Genomic DNA, 14,632 nt, shown 5'->3' with positions numbered 1-14,632 from the left:
GAGCTTAGAACATTTTGTTTGGCCAGAAAGTCAGGAAGCACTCAAAGTATAATGGAAATAAGTCAAAAGGACACAGAAGCCAACTTGAATGTGCTCTCACTAACCAAGTCTGGAATAATTAAAGTATCAAGATATATAATGGTAATAAGAGATGATAAATTCATCGAATAAAATAGGAATCCACAAGTCCATACTGAGATAGATAGATAGATATTAAAAGGGAAAGCTCAGTGTTACAGTAGTATGCAACCAGTAAGTGTAGATAAAATGATAGAATTAGAAAATCAGCTTTTGCTAACCATCATAGCAATAATTAAGGAAGAAACTTCAATGGATGCTAAAACTAGTGACCGAAAGTTTGATGAGGAATAGGACATTTATATAGTCTCAAATAAGTACTTATTAAAAACAAAGAGAAAATAAGTAACTGATGGTGGAAAAACCCGACAGATACCACCTGAATCAAGCGATCAAAGTTAACATCATTGGCCGACTAGAGTGCAAACATGGATAAGTCTAACAACTACATCACACACAACCAGTCCTCAAAATGACACACACATGGCATCAATAAACCATGAAGATGTTCCTGAGAAACATATAGTTTGCAAAGAAGCACAAAAAGGATCTGGAGGGGGCAGGTGCAGTGGCTCACGCCTGTATACAGTCCCAGCACTTTGGGAGGCTGAGGTGAGTGGATCACCTGAGGTTGGGAGTTCAACACCAGCCTGAGCAATATGGAGAAACCCCATCTCTACTAAAAATACAAAAAATTAGCTGGGCGTGGTGGCACATGCCTGTAATCCCAGCTACTCAGGAGGCTGAGTTAGGAGAATTGCTTGAACCTAGAAGGCGTAGGTTGCGGTGAGCCGAGATCGTGCCATTGCACTCCAGCCTGGGCAACAAGAGCGAAACTGTCTCAAAAAAAGAAAAAAAAAATAGGGCCTGGAGAAGAAGCAAGTCAACAATGCCAAGGCTGGGAGTGTACATGCAGAGGCTCACGCCTGTATACAGTCCCAGCACTTTGGGAGGCTGAGGTGAGTGGATCACCTGAGGTTGGGAGTTCAACACCAGCCTGAGCAATATGGAGAAACCCCATCTCTACTAAAAATACAAAAAATTAGCTGGGCGTGGTGGCACATGCCTGTAATCCCAGCTACTCAGGAGGCTGAGTTAGGAGAATTGCTTGAACCTAGAAGGCGGAGGTTGCGGTGAGCCGAGATCGTGCCATTGCACTCCAGCCTGGGCAACAAGAGCGAAACTGTCTCAAAAAAAGAAAAAAAAAATAGGGCCTGGAGAAGAAGCAAGTCAACAATGCCAAGGCTGGGAGTGTACATGCAGAGGCCAGCAGGACCCTCAGAAACCCCAAGGCAGATCCCCAAAGCCACAGGTTCAATTGACTTGTCCGCATTGCTCAGCCCAAGTTCAGGAAGCATACTGCTGCCCACATTGCCTGGGGCGCCCACATCACCAGTGTCTCAGACTCTGTGGGCCAAAGGCTTAGGCCCAGTCTCCATCAGCTCAGGCTCCCAAAGGTTCCTCAGCCCCCATGAAGGCTCTCGAGCAGAGGCCTTCTTCTGTTAATGTGAGGACAGAAGGACTGGTGTCTTCCTGGGTTGCCATCTGAATGGGCCTGGTGTCCTTTCTGTGTCATTTGTAAATAAACCTCAGGCAGGAGCTGCCAAAAAATAAAAGTTAACGTCATCGATAATGGGACAAACAGAACCACGTGCCCCCTGATAAGATACAGTAAGAACATGAATCATTTCTGCGAAATTCCTCCAAAATGCATAATCTGAATCTCTGAGAAAACATCACGCAAACCCAAATTGAGGAACATTTTCCAAAATAACGCCTGTAATCTTTAAAATGTCACTGTTCTGAGAGACAAGGAAAGACTGAGGAAACGTTCCAGACTGACGGAGGCTAAAGAAACACGACAACTAAATGAAGTGCCTGATCCCGGACTGGATCATTTGGCTACAAAGAACACCATTCAGAGGGTGGGAGGGGTGAGGGTTGAAAAATCACCTATTGGGTACAGTGTTCATTCTTTGGGGGACAGGTACACTAGAAGCCCAAACGTCACCATTATGCAATATACCCATGTAACAAACCTGCACGTATACCCCTTGAATCTAAAATTTAATTTAATTATTAAAAAATAAGATCATTTGGGCAACTGGTTAACATTGAACAGGGTGTGCTGATCTTGATGGTTATACTGAGGGTATATGGAAGAGTGTCTTTGTTTGTGGGCCGTATATACTAATGTTTTTATAGGTACAAGGAAAGCATGCCTGCAACTTTTTCTTTTTTTTTTTTTTTTTTTTGAGACAGGGTCTCACTCTGTAGTCCAGGCTGGAGTGCAGTGGTGTGATCATGGCTCACTGTAGACTTCACATTCTGGGTTCATGCGATCCTCCCACCTCAGCCTCCTGAAATGCTGGGACTACAGGTGTGCACCATCACACCTGGTTAATTTTTTAAATTGTTTTGGAGAGATGAGGTCTCTTTATGCTGCCCAGGCTGGTCTCAAACTCCTGGGCTCAAGCAATCCTCCCACTTCAGCCTTCCAAAGTGCTGGGATTACAAGTGTGAGCCACCACGCCCGGCCTTACTTTTTTTTTTTTTTTTGAGACAGAGTCTCGCTCTGTCACCCAGGCTGGAGTGCAATAGCATGATTTCAGCTCACTGCAACCTCCGCCTCCTGGGTTCAAGTGATTCTCCTGCCTCAGCCTCCTGAGTAGCTGGGACTACAGGTATGCGCCACCACACCTGGCTCATTTTTATATTTTTAGTAGAGATAGCGTTTCTCCATGTTGGCCAGGCTGATCTCAAACTCCTGACCTCAGGTGATCTGCTCACCTTGGCCTCCCAAATTGCTGGGATTACAGGTGTGAGCCACCACACCAAGCCCTTACTTTCAAATTATTCAAGAACTAAAAAGTTCTTTGAATTATTCTTGCAACTTTTCTATATTTTTTATTATTTTTTAAACCAAGGACTTCAAACCCACTGAGGCTAACAAGCTTTTGCCACAATTGCTAGCATGCATTCACTAACCTGGAGGCGGGCACCCACTTTGTGCCAGGCAGTGTGTCCAGCTGCCTTCTTGAACCTGCGCTACTGACAGAAAGGATGTGAAGAATTGGACCTGGCAGCATTAATTTACTTTTTGAGGTCACATGTCTATTGAAGTCAGAATCTACAGTACAGTGAAGATAAACCTCTCCTTAACATTGAGGGCTCCTTACAATTAGGAGCCATGTTCAATCAAAACATGCTTAATTATTGCCAAGGACTGAAGGGCTTACTGCTCCAGGTTGTCATCTTCAGATCGGAAACATATCCAGGGGTAGATCCAGGTCTTACGATGCAGGTCTGTGTTTTGTGCCCCACACCATTTAAGAAAAGTATTATACAATTATGAATTTTTAAAAAATTGGTACAGGACCTTGGAAGAGGGGCACACAGGCAAAGGACCCTGGAGCTCATGCTTGACTGGCTTCTCAGGAAATCGTCCTCTGACTATGCACAAATCGGATGGCACCACTGCAGCTTGAGAGGCGAGAAGGCCAATCACGTCCTCCATGCTGGTGTCCTTTCATCTATGAGAATCAAAATGCTTCTGGGACTTTTCTCTCAAGATAAATCTAAGCCCTGAGTTGGGCTGTCCCTTTAGGCACTCTCTTGGTGTCAGCAGAATGATTGGACCCAGTTTTGAAGGAGAACGTGTTCAGTGGAATGCCAGAGTTCTTTTTTGTTTGTTTGTTTGTTTTGTTTTGAGACGGAGTCTCGCTCTGTTGCCCAGGCTGGAGTGCAGTGGTGCAATCTTAGCTCACTGCAACCTCCGCCTCCCTGTTCTTTCTTTGAGACTTTCATCACTTCAATCCCAGTGGTCTATTCCCCGACCATCGTTCCTAGTGGCCTGGAGACAGCAGAGGCGGGGACCACATCTTGTTCATCCCTGTAGACCTAATACCTAGCACTGTGCCTTGCATGTGGCTGGCACTCGATTGTTTCGATTGGCTTTAGATAATAATATCAGCAAGGATTCTACTTACTGACTGCTTATTCTCTGCCGGGTTGCTTGCTAAATGCATCCATGAATGTAGCTGTTAAAATGCATGTATGGGCTGGGCGCAGTGGCCCACACCTGTAATCCTAGCACTTTGGGAGGCCAAGGTGGGTGGATCACCTGAGGTCAGGAGTTCGAGACCAGCCTGGCCAACATGGCAAAACCCCATCTCTACTAAAAAAAAATAGCTGGGCATGATGGCCGATGCCTGTAGTCCCAGCTACTCAAGAGGCTGAGGCAGGAAAATCACATGACTCCAGAGGGTGGAGGTTGCAGTGAGCCGAGATCCTGCCACTTCACTCCAGCCTGGGCAAACAAATAAGACTCCGTCTCAAAAAAAAAAAAAAAAGTTATATGACTCGAGGAGAGGGTAGAGGGCTCTGGGAGGCCTCCTCCCCACAGTACATGAGACTGAGATGGCTTGTCATCTTGGATGACACCTGCCTGGCCCTTGAGGGACTGAGATCTGGAATGAGGAAGTACATGGGGAGGGAGGCAGGGGCTTCTGCCCACAGCACACTTTGGTCAGCCGGAGGCCACTGTAGGAGCCTCCAGGGAGTTCTCTCTGAGGTGGGCTCCCCAGAAGGGTGGGGCAGCGTGGGGCACTGGATCAAGGACGGCAGGCCACAGGTGAGGGGCTCTCCAGCCATGCTGAGAGAAGCGGAGGGGACCTGCAGCATCGTGAGGAAGGGTGGCCTTGTGTTTTGTTTTGTTTTGTTTTGGAGACAGGGTCTTGCTCTGTCTCCCAGGCTGGAATGCAGTAGCGTGATTGATCTCTACTCATTGCAGCCTTAATCTCCCGGGCTCAAGCCATTCTCCCACCTCTGTCCTCCAAGTAGCTGAGACTATAGGCATGCACCATCACACCCAGGTAATTTTTATTTTTTGTAGAGACAGGTTCTCACTATGTTGCCCAGGCTGGTTTGGAACTCTTGGGCTCAAGCAAGCCTCCAGCCTTGGCCTCCCAAAGTGCTGGGATTCCAGGTGGGAGCCTCCGCACCCAGTGCAGCCTTGTGTTTCTTCACCTCCTAACTGGGAAGCTTCTCTGCACGCTAAGTACTGAAAAGAACAGATAGAGAAAGAAAGCAGCATTTATAAACTAATAATGGCGACATAAAAAATTCATGGTTTCAGGCCAAGCGCAGAGGCTTACATCTGTAATCCGAACACTTTGGGAGGCCAAAGCAGGAGGATCCCCTGAGGCCAGGAGTTCGAGACCAGCCTGGCCAACATGGTGAAATCTCATCTCTATTAAAAATACAAGAATTAGCCAGACGTGGTGGTGGGCACCTGTAATCCCAACTCCTCAGGAGGCTGAGGCAGGAGAATCGCTTGAACCCAGGAGGTGGAGGTTGCAGTGAGCCGAAATCGTGCACTCCAGCTTGGGTGACAGAGCAAGACTCCATCTCAAAAAAAAAAAAAAAAAAAAAAATCATGGTTTCATGTACAAATCAATGCAAAAAAACCACAAAGCATTGCATTGGCCTGAAGACTGTTTGCTCTGCCCTGTTAAAGGGAAGAGGAAGAGAGAAAAAGGGATTAAAAAGTGCCAGCAACTTTGGAAAATAAATCACTGCTGTTTAGATTCTTGCCCTGTAATCAACATTCCCAGTTGCTCTTCCAGAGGTCTGGCCCAGCCGGTGCTCGGCACTGCCTGACACCTCCTACCTTCTGGCTGGTTTATCTTGCAAAGGGAATATTTGGAAAATATGACACCCTCTTCTGCAAGTGCTCAGTGATTCTATTCAGCACAGCTCTTGGCTCTCATGGAGGGCCGGGGCGGGACACAGGCATTAGAACACCTAACACTAGGAAGTCCCTATACTGAATCTGGCTATATCTCGGGTTAGACCATGTCCTGATGTCCTTTGGCTAAAATAGAGAGCCTGAAGGACTGTGACATTTCAGTGTAAAAATGAGACTTGTTTCAAATATTTTAAATAACTTTCTAACCAATATATTTGTCTTGTATCCTCTGAATCCTCTCCCCTGTGTATGCCCAGCGCAGTCAAGTTCTTCTAGGCCCTGGGGAATGAGGCCTTGCTGCCCTCATTCTCCTTGCAGGTCCAATTCTCCTGTCCCTCTCAGTGTCACCACTACCCTGCCCCTTCAGGGCCATGAAGAGGGAGAAGAGAGCCCCTCCAGCCACCAGGAGCCTTCTGTTCTGGAGTATGTTGGCCCAGGGCTCAGAAGTAAACAGGAAGGCCGGGCGTGGTGGCTCAGGCCTGTAATCCTAGCACTTTGGGAGGCCGAGGCGGGTAGATCATCTGAGATCAGGAGTTCAAGAGCAGCCTGGCCAACATGGTGAAACCCCGTCTCTACTAAAAATAAAAAAATTAGCTGAGCGTGGTGGCACACGCCTGTAATACCAGCTGCTCAGGAGGCTGAGGCAGGAGAATTGTTTCAACCCAGGAGGCAGAGATTGCAGTGAGCTGAGATCGTGCCACTGCACTCCAGTCTGGGCAACAGAGTGAGACGCCATCTCAAAAAAAGAAAAAAAAAGAAGTCAACAGGAGGGCCAGGCGCGGTGGTGCAGGCCTGTAATCCCAGCACTTTGGGAGGCTGAAGCAGGTGGATCACCTGAGGTCAGGAGTTCCAGACCTGCCTGCCTAACGTGGTGAAACCCCATCTCTACTACATACAAAAAATTAGCCAGGCATGGTGGCGCATACCTGTAATCCCAGCTACTTGGGAGGCTGAGACAGGAGAATTGCTTGAACCTGGGAGGCGGAGGTTGCAGTGAGCCAAGATCGCGCCACTGCACTCCAGCTTGGGCAAGAAGAGCAAAACTCCATCTCAAAAAAAAAAAATGGCTGCAGCTAATAATAATAACGACAATAATATGAACAAATATTCTACCACTTATGCTGCCCCAGGCCCTATACTAAGCACTTTATATGTCATCTCATTTAATCTTCACACTACACTACTCCTGTAGGATTGGTATAACTATGCCCATCTTTCAGAGAAGACTAAATGTCAGTGAACCTCCCAGTGAGGCAGAATCCAGTTTTCAAGCTCTTAACTTTCCAACTCCTCCAACGGTCCCTGGCCTTGAATGGGGGACAGTGGCCATACATGATGGGAGTTTTTCAGGTCACTTGTTGCCCCACAAGGTTGATCTGGGGTACCTTTATTCTCCTCCCCACACAATCTTACCATCAGGACCCATCTCAGTGCCCTCACCCCAGGAAGCCTCCTCCCTCCAACTGTACTAGAATCCACCGACCACCTCCCAACCACCAAGTCCTGTCTGGTACTCTCAGTATTGAAAGTGTGACCCACAGAGCAGCAGCCTGGGCACTGCATGGAGGGAACGCAGACTCTCCACCCCTCCCCCAAATGCACATTTTTAACAAGACCCCAGGTGGCCCCAGTGTACCTAGGGGCTCTACAGTTTGTTTCTTCCTGTTGTGAAAGGAAAAGAAAAACTCTCGGGACCCCAGTTTTTTCTCGGCAACAGGAAAAAATTAAGCTAGAAGCTGAGTCATGCAAGAAGCTGACTTTCTGTTTGTGCCTAAGCAGATAGCTGCAGATAAAAGGCGAAATATCCCCACCACAGGCAGCCACTCTATGTTCATCTTATGTAAAGCACCAATTTACAGACTGCTAGAGGAAACGTAACTGATTGTTCCTCTTCCTGCTCCTTTTCCCTTGCAACAAGTAGATTCCCATGCCCTTCCTCTCCAGCCCACTTTTCCCTTTTACACATCGAGGCCCTCAACGTCATCTTTGAAGAACGGCACAGACCATAGACTGTTTCTGTGATTCCGTGTTTCTTCCTCCCTGGCCTGTCCTTAACTTTGGCAAAATAAACTTCTCAGCTGATTGAGACCTGTCTCAGATACTTTTTGGTTTACACTGTACAACTGAGCCCTTGATGATCATTGGTTTCCCACAGTCCTTGAATTGTTTGTTAGGCAGCCCCTTTGTCTTTCTGGAGAGACTCTAAGTGGAACGTTCATTTGCCGAAATCCCCCAAGACTGTCTGAACTGCCTACTGATTCCAGTATAGAGTAGAGCTGGTGATTTGGAGTCCTTGCCCCCGGCATGCTTCATCAGAAGCCCAGTTGAATGGTAGCCGAACTGTCACTATTATCCCAATGGCTCCATGGCCTCTCAGACCCCAGCTTCCCTGGCCTTTAATTGTGTCCTAAAGTTGCTTAAAGGAACACTTGTGTAAGAACACTTGTTCAAGGTCTTCAGGCAAGACCTTGCCGGGAGGTTCATGAAAGAAGTGATACTTTGATTTTTTCTGCTGAAAGAACCCAGCCCCAACTCCGGAATTCTCCCCTGGGGCTGCCTCTCTGGCCCCACAGCTCAGGTATCCCAAGTGCACCCAATGCTCAGTGCATTCTTGGCGGTACAGCCCCGCCGAGTCAAAGGGGAAGGCACCTCCTGCAGGCTCTGGAATTTCAGAGCCCTGTCCATAAAAGACTCTATAGGATTCCTGCGGTCTCTGCCAGGCTACTGCCAAGTCCCCAGACATTGTACTTCTCCCATGATCTTTTAAGCAGCTCTCTGTCCTCTTAATCACCCATTTAACATGTGCATTGGCCCTCAAAGAAAAACTACATATTTACTCTTTCTCACTTCCTGTGAGAAGGGTGGGGCCCGCCACTGCCTGCTCGGCTGCAGTTTCTGTGACTCACTCTGGGAGGGGCCTTTCATCCGGCAGCGAAGGGATTTGCGGTCTTTGGAATGCAGGTGTGGGCTGCGCCTCCAGAAGGGTTTGCTGATAAAGGAGAGTTGTGGGAAGGCAAACCTGTTAAGTAACAGCACAGCGTGGTGTGTGTGTGCATGGTACGTGTGCGTTTATGTGTGTGGTACATGGTGTGTGCATAGTGTGTGGTGTGTTTATGGTGTACCGTGTGTGTGCATGGTGCGTGGTGTGTGTGTGGAGGTATGTATATGTGTAAAGTATATGTGTGTGGCATATGGTGTGTGAGTGTGTATGTTGTACTGTGTGTGTGTACATGGTGTGGTGTTTGTGTGTGGTGGGGGTGTATGGGGTGCATGTGGTATATCTGTGTGTGTGATGTGTGTGACATGAGGGTGTATGGGTGTGTGTGTGTGTGTGATGAGGGGTCAGTGTGGTATGGGGGTGCACACGTGTGTGCTATGTGGTGTGTGGTTGCGTGTGGTGAGTGAGGCATATGGTGTGTGCCTGCTCCTCCTTCGGCCCCTTGGAAGAAAGGGCCTTCTGTGTTCTGGTAGCTTTTGGCAGGGCCAGAGTGCCAGAACATTCTCTCTGTAATCAGTGTCTGCTAATCTACTTGGGTGCAGCCCCAGGCTTGCCCTTACAGAGAATGTACCTCCTCGTGGTGGTTGTGGTTGGCGTCAGAGTGTTTTGCCCCCTTCTCCGAGAAGGCCAGTCCCAAGCTTTCAGGGTGTGGGTCTGGAGGTGGCCTCAAGTCAAGCCATGGAGGCCAGCCTCAGCCTCAGCGTGGCCCCAGCTCAAGGACAAGGGAGTCCTGGGGCTGGGCCGGGCATCTGCACTCACTTACGTGTGCAAGGCCCTCAAGCCTTGGTCCATGTCCAGACCAGACCAGCACAAGATCAAGGAGAGTGCAAACGCCGGAACCTCCTTTCCCTTCTCTGTTTGAGAGCTGGTGCCGTAGTAGGGTTAGGAGTGTGAATTCTGGAACTAGTCTTCTGCTTCCAATCTCAGTGGAGACAGAGTCCTGAGGCAAGCTAACCTCTCTGTGCCTCAGTTTCTTCCCCCATAAAGTGGACAGTAGTAGCATCCGCTTCGTAGTGTAGTTGTGAGGATTAAAAGGATTAGTTGATGTAAGGAGCTAAGAATAGTAGCTGGCATCCAGTAAGCTAACCGTTATTCTTTGGGAACATGAATCAATGTCCTAGAGTGTGGCAGGGATGGGATAAGGGAGGCATTTTAATTCTCCAAAACCTGGGAGACAAAGTTCGTCCAAAAATGTTTCTGTACTGTTAATAATAAAAGAAAGACCTCCAGGACACTTCTTCCTGTTCTTGGGGGGGTACATTTTTTTTTTTTTGAGACAGAGTTTCGCTCTTGTTGCCCAGGCTGGAGTGCAATGGTGCGATCTCGGCTCACCGCAACTTCTGCCTCCCGGGTTCAAGCAATTCTCCTGCGTCAGCCTCCCGAGTAGCTGGGATTACAGGCATGCGCCACCATGCCCGGCTAATTTTGTATTTTTAGTAGAGACGGGGTTTCTCCATGTTGGTCAGGCTGGTCTCAAACTCCCGACCTCAGGTGATCCGCCTGCCTCGGCCGCCCAAAGTGCTGGGATTACAGGCGTGAGCCACTGAGCCCAGCTTGGGGGGTACATTTTTAGATAGCATGTTAGCAAAGCTCTAATGCTGCTTAAGGAGAAGACATTACCTTAGGGAAAAATAGTAAACCTATGGGCCAGTATTCAGGCCTAAGTATTTTCCATTTTTAGAGTTAACTCCATGGTCTCTAAAATATAGAAGAATATCAGGCCGGGCGCAGTGGCTCATGCCTGTAATCCCAGCACTTGGGGAGACCGAGGCAGGTGAATCACTTGAGGTCAGGAGTTTGAGATCAGCCTGGCCAACATGGTGAAACTTCATCTTCTACTAAAAATACAAAAATTAGCAGGGCATGGTGGCAGATGCCTGTAATACCAGCTACTTGGGAGGCTGAGGCAGGAGAATCGCTTGAACCTGAGAGGCAGGGGAGGCAGAGGTTGCTGTGAGCTGAGATCACTCTACTGCCCTCCAGCCTGGGAGACAGAGTGAGACTCCATCTCAAAAACAAAATAATAAATAAATAAATAAATAAATAAATCCATGTCACTGGAAAATGCAACACTATATTAATAATTTGTGCATCCATTCATTCATTTATTCAACAACCATTCATTTATTCAACAACCATTCATTTATTAATATAAACTATATGCCAAGTTTTATGTTAGACTGGTATTAAGGCTGTAAGGATGCAAGAGATATATGGCCCTGTCTTAATGTGACCATAAGCAGCCTACAACATCTTACATTATAATAGGATCAATAAAAGAAGAAATATAGAAGATACCATAACATACTTACATCAGGATTTGTTAATTAGCTTGAAATTATAAAAGCAAATCTTCTAACATTCCCAAACAAAAACATGCTATCTGTTGAGAAGTTCAGAAGCACATTTATAACAGTTGGGGGTAATTTAGAGGTTTACAGTCAGACAAGCCAAACAACACAAATCATTTGAGAAAAGGAAAAAACCGTATCTCCTCAGGCAAATGATTTCTAGAGGCGGCAATGTAGAACAAAAGAATTCAAAAATAGAATAGCATTCCTTTTCATAAGCACTGTTTACTATAATACCACATATTCACGTCAACTCAATGGCTACCTCTTGTATCAAGAAAATCTACTGTTTTCATTAAACAAAAAGAGCACTCTAGTTCTTTAGAGGAAAGGAATTGTTGCCACATAAAACCTATTGCCTAGCAACAAAACAGCAACTCATCACACCTTTTCTCCAGCCATAGACACAGCCTCACCCTCTTGCCTGCTCATTCCTCTTGACTCCAGAGTTCTTTTAATAGTATCTGTGGTTGGAATAACTGAATTTTAAGTCTTAAACACCAGTCAATATAAAGTCCTGCCAATTGCTAAGGATTTAATCCTATAGTCACAGCCTCTGAAATGGCCGCATTATTAAACAAGAAAACCACGGGGCTGGATTTCCTTTTCCCTTCTTTTCCTATCCTGAAAACCTCGCAGGCAGTGTCCCGAGACAGTCTCCACCAGGAGCCCCGGATGATCCTTCTCTGGCTTTCATGCTTAGTGTGAAGATGGAATCATGCAACACAGCACTTCTTTTCAGAGTCTAAACCCATTGTAAAAACCCACGTCTGTTTCAATGCCAGATTCGTTTCATTGCCTATTGCTAAGCCCAAATGAGCAACTCATCTCACTTTCAAATGTTATGTCTAACAGAACCATTGGCCACGATGTTTGGAAGTGAGTTGCTAACCAACATTCTATAGAACAGTGTATTCAGTGATATGACTCACAGATAAATTACTTCACCCTCGTGGACCTCAAACTGGGTGTGCCACTTGCTGTAGATTGACTCAGTGCTTAACCCTTCCAAGTACGAGGAAATTCTCACCAGTCTACTTTCTCCACAAAGTCTCAAACATTTCTGAGTGGTGGCAAGGGTGTCTATAGGAGGCAGAAACAGGGAAAACGACAGGACATAGGGGACTACTCCCTCTGAGAGTATGATTTGCTGTTCCTCAATACTGTGTGTTTCAACCATCAACAGGGGCAGTGATTCTAGGGAAATGAACATTTCACCAGTTCCACAATTAGACATAAAAACAGAAATAACTCTTTCATCTCTAGTGATATGGGCAGATTTACACCCAAGAGTTCAATATTTCATGAGATTAAACACATCATCCAGTCCCGTATGTCACCTTTTTGGAAACGGGCTTTTAAAGTGTGTTTTTCTTTGACAGCATTCCAAGGTCTCAAACCCCTAATGCCAGCTAAAGGCCTGAATAGGAGGGAGAGGTCTGTATACTCTACTCTGCGTATGTTCCGCCTGAATGTTTGTACATGTTCTCTTGCACAAATGAACAGGGACCTCACTGTGATGTTAGTGTGAATATTCAGTGGCAGTCATCAAGGACAGATTCCACATTCCCCCATTTCTTTGTGATTTGATGATCTGTCATTTTCTTCCAATCTTCAATCTTCTTTTCCTCTACTTAAGATCAGTTTGTTGTTGTTGTTTGTTTTTGTTTTGTTTTTGAGATAGAGTCTTGCTCTGTCGCCCAGGCTGGAGTGCAGTGGCGCGATCTCGGCTCACTGCAAGCTCCGCCTCCTAGGTTCACGCCATTTTCCTGCCTCAGCCTCCCATGTAGCTGGGACTACAGGCGCCCGCTACCACACCTGGCTAATTTTTTTTTTTGTATTTTTAGTAGAGACGGGGTTTCACCATGTTAGCCAGGATGGTCTCGATCTCCTGACCTCGTGATCTGCCTGCCTCAGCCTCCCAAAGTGCTGGGATTACAGGTGTGGGCCACCTCACCCGGCCAGCATGACATAGTCTTAATACTGTTAATAGAGGGGTTATGATTTCTGCAAGAATTAAGAAGAACCTAGAGTCATAAGCCAATCCAAGAAACTAGAAAAGTTGTTTTAAGGGATACCTTCATTTCTTCATCATCTAAGCCCCCAGATGTGTTGGCTGTGCCCCAGACCCCACCGTGAAGTGAGGCTTTGCCTCCTGGAACAAGTTCTCAGGCCAGCACAGAGGTGCTCGGGGTGGAAGGGCATTGCGTTGGAGACACCTTGACTCTTTATTCTTCCTTCTGGATGACCTCAGGCAAGTTTCTTCATGTCTCTTACTCTCAGGTTTCTTTTCTATAAAAGTTAAGTTCATAATAGTCCCTATCTCTGTTTGTACAGGTTAAGTAAATAACACTGATAACATTCTTAGTACCGTGTCTGACATGTGGTAAGTGCTCAGGAAACATTGGTCATGATAAATAAGTGAAATGGCCGAGCGCAGTGGCTCACGCCTGTAATCGCACCACTTTGGGAGGCCAAATCGGGCAGATCACAAGGTCAGGAGTTCAAGACCAGCCTAGCCAAGATGGTGAAACCCCATCTCTACTAAAAACTACAAAAATTAGCTGGGCGTGGTGGCGGGCGCCTGTTAATCCCAACTACTCGGGAGGCTGAGGCAGGAGAATTGCTTGGACCTGGGCGGCAGAGGTTGCAGTGAGCCGAGATTGCTCCCCTGCACTCCAGCCTGGGCGACAGAGTGAGACTCCATCTCAAAAAATAATAATACTAATTTTAAAAAAAGAAGTGAACCATGGTTTGGAATTATTGAGTGAAACCTGGGCTTTGAGAGTAGGAGTGCTAGCCAGGTTGGATTGTGTGTTAGTTTACTCAGGCTGCCATAACACAGTTCCACAGACTGGGTGGCTGAAACAACAGAAATCTATGTTCTCATCATTCTGTCGAATGGAAGTCTGAGAGTAAGGTGTCGGCAGGGTTGGTTTCTTTTGAGGTCTCTCACCTCGGCTTGCAGATGACTGTCTTCCGCCTGTGTCTTCACATGCCTGCACCTGTCTGTCCAGATTTCCTTTTGTAAACATACGAGCCATATTGGATTAGAGCACAACTAATGACCTAATTTTAATTTAATTACCTGTTTAAAGACCCTATTTACACATACAGTCACATTCCTAGGTACTGGGGAAGTTAGGATTTCAACAGAGGATTTTTTTTTTTTTCGGTGGGAAACACAATTCAACCTCTAACAGTTTGGAAAATCTATCTACTTTACTTGGGCCTTTTCAAGAAAATGGGATGGGGCCAGGCACAGTGGCTCACACCTGTAATCCCAGCATTTTGGGAGGCTGAGGCCGGCGGATCACCTGAGGTCAGGAGTTCAAGACCAGCCTGGCTACCATGGTGAAACCCCGTCTCTACTAAAAATACAAAATTAGCCGGGTGTGGTGGTGCATGCCTGTAATCCCAGCTACTCGGGAGGCTGAGGCAGGAGAATTGCTTGAA

The sequence above is a fragment of the Symphalangus syndactylus genome, chromosome 2 (assembly GCF_028878055.3).
Source record: "Symphalangus syndactylus isolate Jambi chromosome 2, NHGRI_mSymSyn1-v2.1_pri, whole genome shotgun sequence".
Classification (NCBI taxonomy): Eukaryota; Metazoa; Chordata; class Mammalia; order Primates; family Hylobatidae; genus Symphalangus; species Symphalangus syndactylus.
Note: the sequence above shows the minus strand (reverse complement) of the source record.